Here is a 12,708-nt window from a genome sequence, read left to right on the forward strand (position 1 = left end):
AAACACCTGAGAACTGCTATTGTTTCCCCCCCACACATGGACAAAGAAGCCTCCAGAAACAGATGGGGAGAGAGAGATGCAGGGCCGTAACAAGACATTTTCAAATACCGAGATCAAATACTGCTTGCTGTACTGCAAGCTGTACACTTAGAACTCTTTTATCAAACTCTTTAGTTTGTTTTCATTAATCACTGTCTTGAGGATACATGGGGTGGTGTATGCAGACTGAATTTATCATAGCTGATCATAGATCGATTTTCATCATCGATAAATTTCGCATTTAAAAAAGAAAAAAAATTACAGAGGACATGACCTCTGTGTCCTCAATGGTAGTTACCGCCATGCTAAGAGGGACAAAAAGATGGAAGAGAGAAAGCCAAAGAGAGAGAGAGAGAGAGAAACAGAGCTGGAGGGCTTATGGGATGTAATGTGGCTTATGGAAAGCAAAAGTTCTAGCTTTGTATGTCATGCGGGAATAGGAGGATGAAAATGCTTGCGGAATGACAGAGAGAGAGTGAAACGAGGCCAATCAGTCTGCAAGTTGCAAGACATATTTCATAGGCAAACTTTGAATGGTGAAATAAAAAATTGAGAAATAAAAAATTGCCACCTATAAGGTCATGGTAAAATATGTATGTTTGCTAGTCTGTCGCATTTTGACCTCAACCATTGATAACATTTTGGTCAACAACACTGCAATTGATAATATTGGTAATATTGAGTCTAGTCTTTTTGACACTGTACTTGGCAGTATAACAAAGGGCTTAACATTCCAACTGAGACACAGTTGTTAAGTTTGTAAGTCTACATCCTTTATTCCCAAGAATGGTGTCATAGGCATGCCTGCCTTTCAATGTCTCATATCAAAGCCGCCTTGAAAAAGTTAGGTGACAACTTACGGTGCATACACACCGCAAGCGCGGACATCCACTTAACGTCCATTGAACATGTCCGGTATCAGTCTGACACGGTTAGAATACATGTAAACAGATCATGCCTTGCACACAGGAGCGTGGTGTAACCGCGGAGTATGTCCGGCCCGACCGGACATGTACGCGATGCTCCTTGAAAATAGAACTCGAGTCTATTTTCCTGCGCGGACGTCCGTGTTCAATGAGCGGGATCCATTGAAAATGAATGGCTGCTGCCCGCGGATAGAACGTGGATGCTGACTGTGCAGTGTGCAAGGCAGCCCGCGAACCTCTCGACTCGCGATGCTCCCGGACACGTTAAGTGAACGTGAATATCTTGGTGTGTATGTACCGTTACAATTGTAGATTTAGAATTCTATCACAAGCACAGCAGCCCAGGTTGTGTCTGCATACAATACAATACAATACAATACAATACAATACAATACAATACAATACAATACAATACAATACAATACAATATTTATTGTATCACAACTGAAGTTGACTTAAATCACTTTCAGAACACACACTACAATAACCTGGGAGTTATGTCCTTCTGATTTCTTACAGATTTGGCATTTATGACGCGGGCTCCACTAGCATCTTGCTAACAAAATTTTACGGCCGTCGTGATCACAGCAATGCAGCCGGTCAACCAATCCAAATGCAGTGTGTGAAGCCACTCGTGACGTCATATTGACAATAAAGACGTATTTTACAAAGATCCAGCGAGTTTAAACATTCAAACTAAGTGCTGTTTGAAAGGATAATTTATCCTGCCTTTGGGAAAAATAAAATGACACGATGATACCAATTCTCTCCCAAAGCAATGGCAGCATCTGTGGTTGAGCTCCATGGGACCCCATTCATTCTAACAGCCTCTGCGCTCCTTGGCGCGCCTCTGCGCTGCCTGGATGGCGAAAACTTAGTGGACAGTACCACCCGGAAAACGTCGCAAGATTCCTCTCTCGTACTACCCATAGATCCTCTCTGCCCATACCATGTGGGCAACATTGTCCATGGATTCGATTCCGGCTGCGATCATTTCCCGGCACCTCCCATGTCTCTCTCTCTCTCTCTACAAAAAAGGAAAACATGATATAAAGTCACCTGAGTGGTATGGTATAAGGCTTGTGGGATGTGTCTGTGTTCTCTCTCTCTCTATCTCTCTCTCTCTCTCTCTCCCCCTAATTACAGACTGTGGTTCAATGGCAGACAGATGAGTACAGTTCAGGTGAGGTGTGAGGTAACCCAGCAGGTGAGAGAGAATAGAGCAGACAGCTTCTCTTTGTCTGCACCAAATGACACGGCTAGACTGTCAAGAGGAGAGGAGTGAAGAGAGAAGCCAGGACACAGTCGTTGAGACCCACTCAACAACCCACCAGGCCTACCGCGGGGCAATTAAGAAAATAACTCTCAGCCTGACTTTTATTTCGACATCTTTCTATGGCATTCCAAAAGGAAAGCAAAAGACAGCTCTTATAGGCTCTTATCATCATTCAAATACCTTGGACTATACGTGGACAGTGTTTTTTCCTGGGCACAGCGTGTGGATTTTATTTGCAGCAAAGTTCAGCAGAGAATACACTTCCTAAGAAGACTGAGATCCTTTGGTGCCAGTAAGAAGGTTTTACACCAATTTTACACTTCCACCATCCAAAAGTGTTCTACAGTATGGAGGTGTAGTCTGGTTCTGCGGCCTCTCAGTCCAATTGAAAAACAAAATACTCAGACTGCTGAACATTTGCTCCAAACTGGTAGGCCACACCCCGGAGGGACATTTCTTGGAAAGTTGCAAGGAACATACTCTCAGAATGGCGGACAAGATTGCTCTGGACCCTTTGCATGTGCTACACCAGGAGTATGAGCTCCTTCCTTCTGGAAGACGTTTCAGAATGCCCTGCTGTCAAAAAATGTAATACCGGTACAAACACTCTTTTCTCCCTCATTCTACAGCGTTGCTTAATAAAAGGGGAGAACAGAAGACAATTTTTTAGTAAATTAATTTTAGTAACTTAATTAGTAACTTATTAACTCTTTTTTAGTAACTTTTAGAAACTTGTTTTTAGTAACTTAACTTAGTAACTTAATTTCTAACTTATTAACTCTTTTTTAGTAACTTTTAGAAACCTGTTTTTAGTAACTTAACTTAGTAACTTAATTAGTAACTTTTAAACTTTTATTGTACTGTGCTTATGGACCTAGACGACTAGACCAGAGATATTGTTGCTAAGCGATTTGACCCCGTTTATTCCTATGGAGACATTCGTCAGTGTTCTATCTCCTTGTTAGATCGTCTCTGAGTAGACTCTATAGGCCATGTTGTGTTTTGTGTGTCTTTAATGTGCATTTACATGTGGATTGTGGAGAAGTGTCATGCAAGACAAATTTCTGTGCAAACAGACAATAAAAGTTTATCTTATCTTATCTTATCTTATCTTCTATGCTATCTGCAGTACTGTGTACTAACTATTTTAGTCCAACTGTTCTGTCTCTTTTTTGCTTTCTCTCTATCTCCCTCTCTCTTTTGTTTGCCCACTCGTTTCCTCTCTGACGAATGTTCTGTAATTCTCCTAAAGACAGCGCAATCAGTGAGGCTCAGCAAACACCACACCAATTAGCAAAATGACTAGCAACAAAAAAAAACAAGACAAGACAGGAGAAGACCAGAGGACAACAACTGTGGACAGGAAAGCTGTCAGCGGCCGTGACTACACCCCACAACTGAAGGGAAAGTTGAACAACACAACAGCAGGAAACTCTCATCTTGAGGACAATGTCGAGAGATTCACATCGTGGGAGATGAGTCAGAAGATGTCTAGACACAAAACAAACCCTCCCATGGGGGGATGTCGGACATTGACAAGTGGGAAAAAAAAGATGTTGGCTCAGTGACACCAGAGAATGTGACGAATGCTGAATCCTTGTTTTTTTTTATTCCCAGTGGTGAAATTCCTTCTGACAGTACTGGAGTCTTGCTAAGTAAGTGAGTCCACATGCCAGGTTGAAATTACCAACTTTGTTGAAAGAAGTATAAAGAAGTCATATCTGATGGTGAGCGGAAAACTGTAGAGGCGATTTTGTGTTTTAAATCCTTTTTTCCTCCTTTATGGCTTTATTCTGTGTTGACTGGTGTTGAGGCGTCATGTTGTTGGATGACTTTCTTGTTCTTCTGAGTACTTTTTCTCAAAGGTAATTTTTAGACTTCCAAATGTACAGTATGTTATGACCGTCCTAAGCCTTTTCATTTTCAATAACCAACAGATTTACATATTTTTCACAGTGTTTTTTTTGTTGTTGGGGCCACACTGTGTAGTTTGCTGATGACATTCCCATCATAGAAATAGCATTTGGTGATAAGGGGCGACAGGATGAAACCTTTCTCTCTCTCTCTCTCTCTCTCTCTCTCTCTCTCTCTCTCTCTCTCTCTCTCTCTCTCTCTCTCTCTCTCTCAGGCGGGCCTACATACAAATGCTATCAGTTACCGTAAGTGACAGCTCCACTAAAGAAAGTGCAAAAACATGCAGCATTAATGAGTGTAATATTACATTCATTCATTCATTCATTCATTCATTCATTCATTCATTCATTCATTCATTCATTCATGCATTCATGCATTCATGCATTAATCCATCCACTGTATGCATCCCCGTCAATCCCTCAATCACTAGTCAATATGTCAATCATTCTGTCAGCACAAATGACCAATTCATTGTATTGCAACAGTGGACAGCATCAGAGACATCAAACATAACCTGTTTATACCTGAACTGCTGAGTTTTCAAAAATGCTGTCTGCTGTTTCTTGGTTTAACAAAGCAGATCATTTGGGGAAAGTGCTGACTCGAAAGCAGACACAAATAATCAATAGTCCATTGTCAGTATTATTCAGGTCTCACCCCTCAATAAAGGTTGCACAAGTAATCTCTCTCTTGCTCTCTCTCTCTCTCTCTCTCTCTCTCTCTCTCTCTCTCTCTCTGTCACTCCCTCCCTCTGCTGTCTCACTGAGTTGCACATCTTGACATCCTGAACAAAATGTAGAGCTATTTTCCCACAAATAACTCCTACACATTACAACTGTGTTGCGTTTTTCAGGACCATTCACAGCTTTGAATAACTACAAGTAATAACTCTACCAGTAATATACAGTCAATTCTGTAGGCCAGGGTTTCCCAAACTGGGGTGCGTGCACCCCTGGGGGTGCGCGGCCTGCCACAAGGGGGTGCGCGAGCGGAATTGAGCAATGGCGGATATGTGTGTTTTACACAGCATTAATGAAAATTAAGCCGTTTTTAATTGTATCGTGAATTGTATGCTTGAGGAGACATCAAGTCTTTTGGAAATGAGGAGTCCCTAAATAACTCTGCACAATGTGCAATGATTTGTGCAGTGAAGGCATGTTGGAGTGGCCATAAGTACAGCAAAACATTCGGGTAGGGGGTGCGCGAACCACATTGAAATGTACAAGGGGGTGCGCAAGGAGAAAAGTTTGGGAACCACTGCTGTAGGATATTGTCTGTCAGTTCAGCTCTGTAGCTCGTTCTCCTGGGACACCTATTATGATTTGTTGGCCCTTGGTCCAGACAACAGGAAAGACCCACCCTCCTTCCAGGGGTGTTCCCAGTTCACAAAAGAATCAGGGTTTTAGGCAGTGTTGCCAGATTGGGCGGGTGCTACTTGTGATGAGGTACTTGGATTGGGCTACTTGGGATGAGCGTCTGCGGGTAAAAACGGGAAAAATTGGCCATTTGGCGTTTTTTTTTTTCAGCCGTTTTGGGCCTATACACTGAAAAAAGAGGAGCTACCCGGCTGGGAAATTTCCATAAAAAAATCAAGAATGCATGATTTTTATATGCATATATAGCCTAATAAATTGCACAAATGTATTTCCCCAAAAAAATTATGGATATTTACAATAATAAATAAGACACAACATCTGCCTTGAAAAAATTAGGTATTCTACCTAATTTCTCACTACAAATTAAGGGGAGCTGAAGTTTGGTTGGTGGTGGGGGAGGGGAGGGGCTTTGTTGAGCTCTAACGTCTTTCTTTCATGCTGGTGTCATGTTCCCTGCATTTAAACCGAAGAGAACCTCCTAGAGACTTCAGGTAAGTTTTAAATAACTTCAGAAGTTTCATCATCCTAGTTCAGTAGCTGCTTCACATGCATATTTTGAAGATTTGATGTTGTGGATGAACTGTTTATGAGATTTTAGATACGAGGAACCTGTGTTTAGCCTGGCAGCTCTGGCTGAATGGACTGTCTTACGGTTGAATTGGGTGTGCAATTTTACACCAGATGAGTTTTCATAGTTTTCAGAACGAATTTTGAAGTTACCAAGCTTTTGCTAACTAGTGCTATGTCATAGGTTTCTGGCTGTGTAGTTTCATGAGTTTTCAGAACGAACTTTGAAGCAACCAAACTTTTGCTAACTAGTGCTTTATCATAGGTTTCTGGCTGGGCAGTGTTTGAAGGCACGTGAGATTCCAGCCATGTAGAACGTACGTGCACTGAGCTAATTAGCTAGCCAGCTAGTCACCAGGGGAAATATTTTAGCTACGTTTTTGCATGTTTGGATGCCCTTGCATGCACTTTTCAGCCTTAACATACACGCTATGTTGCCTTTCAACCATTAATGTATAGAATGTGCATTGTAGAAGATTTGTTTTTGGCCGATTTTAATGGCCTAATGTTTGATAATGTGTTCCGTTTTGGTAAGTGTAATTTTGCTAGTCTTTATGAGTTGAGATGAATTTAGAGCCTTATAAAGGGTTCCTGTGACTTCGTTTGAAATATGCAGTGAGTGATTTTGATGCCAGTGGCCTGAAAGTTAGCACCTTTGATAGCTCTTTTAACGGGCTCCATAGGTGTGAATTACCACCAGTGTGCCCCTCCTAACTTCTTACCTTAGCTAACCAGTCTGCAGAATTTGTTAAGTTATTTGATGGAAAGTATAAAAGTATATATTCTTTTTCTTAGACCATATTCACATACATCCAAATACCCCACTGAATTGAATTAAGATAGTGAAATGTTCTTAAGAATATAATAGTCTGTCCTGGGCTTTCTTGCAGAAGGCTACTGACTTGGCCTAAAAATAATTCATGGTGTTTTGAATCTGTTGATGTATTTATTTGCACTCCTGTAGTAATTGACAGTCATGAAAGCTAAATTGTGACTTAACTTTTTTCCCCTCTCAGGCTTTTACAGATTTATTGACCAGATGTCCTGGAAGTGCCCCCTGATGCAGACCCAGTGTAAGAACATGCTGTCACTGTTTTGTGTGTTTAGGCTATGCCAGGTTTGACACAGTATTTGCTTTTAGTGATATTTAATCTAATCTAAATCTCATCATGTTTTTAAACAGTGTTGGGTAGCCACCCACGCACGTTGACACAGCCCCCAGCAGTGGGCACCCATGGGGATGGACCCAGGAGTGGAGGATGACCCAATAGGGTGAGCTGCTGAGACAATATCACACATATAGATAATTGTTTTAAGTGTATGGGAAATAACTAAATGTTTGTTTACATTGCACAGATGAAAATTCAGCCCACTCACTATCTATTGACACCAGTCATACAAATGTATTGACCAGATGTCCTTGAAGTGCCCCCTGACAGTGCAAGTATACATGCTGGCACTGTGTCAGGCCAGGGGTTCCAAAACCTCAGCATGGCCCCCAATATACCAATAGAGTCTGGCCAAGCCCCCCCTCACATGTTTCGCCACACTATTTTTTCTGTGCGCCCCTTTTATAACCATTGTTTAGGTCTGTGAGTCAATTCTTTGCTGTAGGAAATATATATTTTTTCCTTATTTTTAATTTAAGTTGATGTACTCAGTTATTTAATTTATTACATTATTTTAATTAGCTTTTCCTGCCAAGCTGCGGCACCGCAGGGGTCCCTGACCCCCACTTTGAAAACCACTGGTTTAGGCTATGCACGGTTTGAGACAGTATTTGTTTTTAGTGATATGTCATAAATATTTTGTGTGATATTTATTCTCATCTAAATCTCATCTCATGTTTTTAAAAAGTGGTGGGTAGCCACCCATGCACGTTGACACAGCCAGCAGCGAGTACCCAGGGCGATGGACCCAGAAGTGGAGGATGATCCAATAGGGTGAGTTGCTGAGCTAATGTCACACACATACACTCACCTGCCACTATATTAGGAACATCCTTTACAACTGTTCATTGAGGCAAATTTCTAATCAGTCAATCACATGGCCTAGTGGTTAGAGAGTTGGTCTTTCAATCTAGGGGTTGCCGGTTCGAATCCCCCCTGACCTCTCCCTACATCTACATCCATGGCTGAAGTGCCCTTGAGCAAGGCACCTAACCCCACATTGCTCCAGGGACTGTAACCAATACCCTGAAAAATAATAGTTGTAAGTTGCTTTGAATAAATGAAAGGGTCAGCTAAGTGCAATGTAATATAATGTAATGTAATGTAAAATGGAGTTAGTAGTGGAGAGTGGTGTGTCTGGATTTCCATTCATTTTTTCTTTTTTTAACTGAAAATGTCTTTGCCTTTGCCTTTGCCTTTGTCTTTGCTCCACAGTGTGAGGAAAAGACGCATACTAGAGGGAGTCGAGGACTTGGCTGGCCTACAAAATGTCACTAAGGGATGCAACTGACGGCTGAAGTAGGATCTTTTTTGTTTTTTGGCCATGACAATGCTTTGACAGTTGATAATTAACTGATAATAAACTGATAATTACGATACCATGTGCACATCATTGTTTTTATGGGTTGTTTAAGAATAATAAAATGGATGTACTCATCGAAACCACTTGGTGATGTTGTTTTATTGATTGTTAACCACATTATACTTGTAATAGATATGAATGCAACGTTTAGAGCTTTGGCCTCAATTGCTATGTGGAAAATATTGCTCCTCCATTACGGAGAAATCTGATTATTTAGCAGGATTAATTCATGCAAAAATGTCCAATATAATTGTGGCGACAATATTACACGTGATATAATGGAGGGAATCCTTCCAGTTGAAATGAGGAAAGTTTGTTGATTTATTTGTAATTTTACATATTTTATTCATGCAAAAATGTCCAATAAAATTGAGGCGACAATATTACATGTGATATAATGGAGGGAATCCTTCCAATTGAAATGAGGAAAGTTCCTTGATTTATTTGAAATTTGTCAGAATTTATTCATGCAAAAATGTCCAATAAAATTGAGGCGACAATATTACACGTGATATAATTGAGGGAATACTTCCAATTGAAATGAGGAAATTTCCTTGATTTTTTCAGAATTTTGCCTGATTTATTCAAGGACACAGGGAAAAGTGCACAATTATTTAACGTTATTTTGCAAAGAATATTTAGATTATTTGCTTAATAATAACGAGGGGGAAATTTTTTTAAATATTTTTACGCGTAATAAATCGCCTCAATTTTTTTATGCATTTCCATTGTGTCTCTTTTTACAGTGTAGAAGTCAATGTAATTTGTTGAATTTGGGCGGAATGTAGTGCAATTTGGTGTTTTTTTTAGAAGCTTTTGGGCGGTATTTGGTCAGACACATCTGGCAACACTGGTTTTAGGCCAGATGGTTGAGAGCCAAAGTTGTTGGGGGTTCGGGGGTTGTTTCCCAGATAAAAATTGAAAACACTGTTAAAAGTGTGATTTTAACGCAAGATGAGAATGGAGAGATAGAGGCTTGGGCTTCAGGGCCACCCTTGACTCTTGGGACCAGTTAGGCCAGTGCAGTATAATCCGCCTTTGAGTTTCTCCCTCTCTGTTTTTGTTTCTCCCTCTGTTTTCGTTTTTTTCTTCACATCTCCAATACAACTTTGAGCTATCTTTCTCTCTTTCTCTCTCTCTCTCTCTCTCTCTCTCGCTCTCTCTTTCTCTTTCTCTCTCTCTCTCTCTCTCGCTCTCTACGCTATCTTCACTGTAATGAAAACAAGACACGTCTTGGCCCCTCTGTGTGCTTCTCTTAACTGGGAGGATGGTGCACATGGCTCTCCGGCTTTGGGGTGTAATTTTAGCAACTCTGCTTCCAGCACGTCCGACGCTCTCACACACAATCCTCTGCAAACATCTCGTTGATCTGCGATATTTGAAGGGCAGCTCGGGGTTCTGGTTCTACTCACTTCTCTCTCTGTCTCTGTCTCTCTCTCTCTCTCTCTCGCTCTCTGAGGGTTCTGGTTTCTCAGCTCCCTCCCTCTGTCCCTCTCTCTCTATCTCCCTCTCTCTCCCTCTCCCTCTCTCTCTCTTTCTCTTTCTTTTTCTCTCTCTCATTCTCTCTTTCTCTTTTTCTCTCTCTTTCTCTTTCTCTTTCTCTCTCTCTCTCTCTCTCTCTCGCTCTCTCTCTCGCTCTCTATCTAGCTGTCCTGCCTAACCCGGCTACTTCTCTCCCTAGACTGTTATTTGTAGCGTTGTATTATTGTTGCTTGTAGGCTGTATTGATGTGTTTCACACTGCAAGTACCTGCGCATCCACACTTCCCTATTCTCTTTCTTCTCCCTCTCTCATTTGTCACACACACATGCATACGTACGTGCCCACACGCAAGCTCACGCACATGCACACACACACACACACACACACACACACACACACACACACACACACACACACACACACACACACACACACACACACACACACACACACACACACACACACTCACACACACACATTTTCTGAGGAACAGAATCCAATCGATACAAAATTCTCCTGGTGGTTAGCCTGTTGAGGGGAATGTGAAGCTTCAGACACATGTTGTTTCGTTTTGGTTCTTTTTTTTCCTTCACCTTTCTATCACCCTGTCTTTCTCTCACTCTTTACCAACCGTGCTTTTAGTGTCTTTCTTTCTTATTTCCAATTTGCACAGGCTTAATATTACCTGTGGACCGCAAGTAATTCCGATTCAAATTTTGTTATTATTGCTGGATGTCTTTCTCCGTAATTATTTCCACGAAACACAGACATCCAGCAATAATTAAGGTCATGTGTGGATGCGCAGATATTTGTGATTGCCATTGCACGTCTCTTGTCCTTTACGGGCAAAATTTGATACAGGCCAAAATTTGATGAACAGGATCTCTAAAGCAGGAAGTTCTGAAATTACAAGTCCGGTCATGATTACAGACTTTAGTTCATCCTGTCCGAATGCACCACAACATCCTGTGCGAATCTGGCTTAAATGTCTTTGTCTCGCTCTCTCCTATTATTTTTACATCACTCTTTCTTTTTCATTGTCTTTCTCTTTCTAGACGTCTTCTTTTTTTAAATCTCTCTCTCTCTCTCTCTCTCTCTCTCTCTCTCTCTCTCTCTCTCTCTCTCTCTCTCTCTCTCTCTCTCTCTCTCTCTCTCTCTATCTATCTATCTATCTTTCCTCAGTATATATCTCCTCTCTCCTCTCTCCCTCCCTTGCTCTCATACCTGACTCTGAGCTCTGCTTTGGGTGACTCTGCATCAGTCTCATGGCCTCTCATTCCCCCTCGTGGCTCCATGATGACCTCTGGGGAATCGAGAGAAACACTCTGTTCTTGTGCAGTCACTCCTTTGCCACACAGACAGCTTGACCTGTCCCCTCATAAAGGGTCAGCTCTTTCATCAGCACAAGGTTGTACATCATTCCCTTTATGACCTCACTGTGCCTGCACCTCCCTCCTCACTCCAACAGCGAATCCGTTCCCCACACCTATAATCTTAAACCAGCTGACGTGTTCAAGATGAAGATCTCTGCGTTCGGGAAATGGAAAGTACTTGGTTTTTCTCTCGGAACCATATCAATATAATGTGGACACAAGCAGGTTCATCTTACCCTAACACATGGCCACGGGGGAAAGTATGAGCTCAGTATGAATGTGGGTGTTCCGAATGCACTTGGTGCGCGAATTGGCACCACCATCCTGGCTGGTTTGAAAACAGTAACTGAGACAGGCTTTTTGTTAATATATTTTGGGGCATTTATTCCTTAATTTGGTAGAGGAAGAGAGGGGGAATCATCAGGAAATCACCTCAAACCTCAGTCCACATGATGCAACGGACAAAGCGTTGCTGAGTCTGTTAAGCATAATAAATTGTGGGGTTGTTGAATTCAGTGGTTAAATTGAAATACCATACTTCATGTATATTTATCCATTTAAATTCGTGAAACTGGTGATATTTCAACAATCGCATTTGGTACAGTAAGCGGCACCAACTGAAGTACTGTGAAGTAGGCCTATTAAAATGGGCTTTACAAACATCTGCTGTGTTGGGCTTTGTATGTCTGCACCTTGAAACTTCCAACTTCCTTGAAAACCTGACTGTGGTGTGACAGTTGCAATGTAACAACAAGGATGCTTCCACCTACACTCAAGAAAGTATTTTGTGTCTTTTTGCGTATTGTCTCTGTGTCAAGTCCAGACTTTGCAATGTCCTTTGGATGTCTGGTAACAGAGGCATTGGGACAATGACAGCAAACTCTCTGCAAGCTGCTCAAACTAAGGAAAGCGGGGTTTTTTTTGTCGTTTTGCACATTGTCTGTATCCTTTTCTCTGAAGTTGTGGTCTAGAATCTTCCCTGAATGTCTTGTGAAAGTGAAACTGTGACTGTGTAGGAACACACCACTGAAACTCAACTCTTTTTTTTTTGACAACGTAAAACAAACCATTGCCTGCAGTTTCTTTAACATCTACTTCTACTTTATACACCTCAGATTCAAAGACATCTCCTGCTTTACTGTTGCTGCAGCTGCAACTGGAACACAAGTTGAAGTGTCCACAACAAGGACTGGACTAGATGACGTACGAGGACGAGACTTGAG

General features: G+C 41.5%; 1 long non-coding RNA gene across 1 annotated transcript; it reads left to right on the forward strand.

Annotated features, from left to right (window-relative positions):
- The first annotated feature begins 5,967 nt into the window (after positions 1-5,967).
- On the forward strand, positions 5,968-8,601 carry LOC134454563 (uncharacterized). The gene is made up of 5 exons (XR_010035866.1): positions 5,968-6,022; positions 7,115-7,171; positions 7,282-7,370; positions 7,956-8,041; positions 8,483-8,601. It is a non-coding gene; the product is annotated as an uncharacterized LOC134454563 (long non-coding RNA).
- Positions 8,602-12,708: the final 4,107 nt, after the last annotated feature.

This window comes from Engraulis encrasicolus, chromosome 1 (assembly GCF_034702125.1).
Source record: "Engraulis encrasicolus isolate BLACKSEA-1 chromosome 1, IST_EnEncr_1.0, whole genome shotgun sequence".
In the NCBI taxonomy this organism is placed as follows: domain Eukaryota; kingdom Metazoa; phylum Chordata; class Actinopteri; order Clupeiformes; family Engraulidae; genus Engraulis; species Engraulis encrasicolus.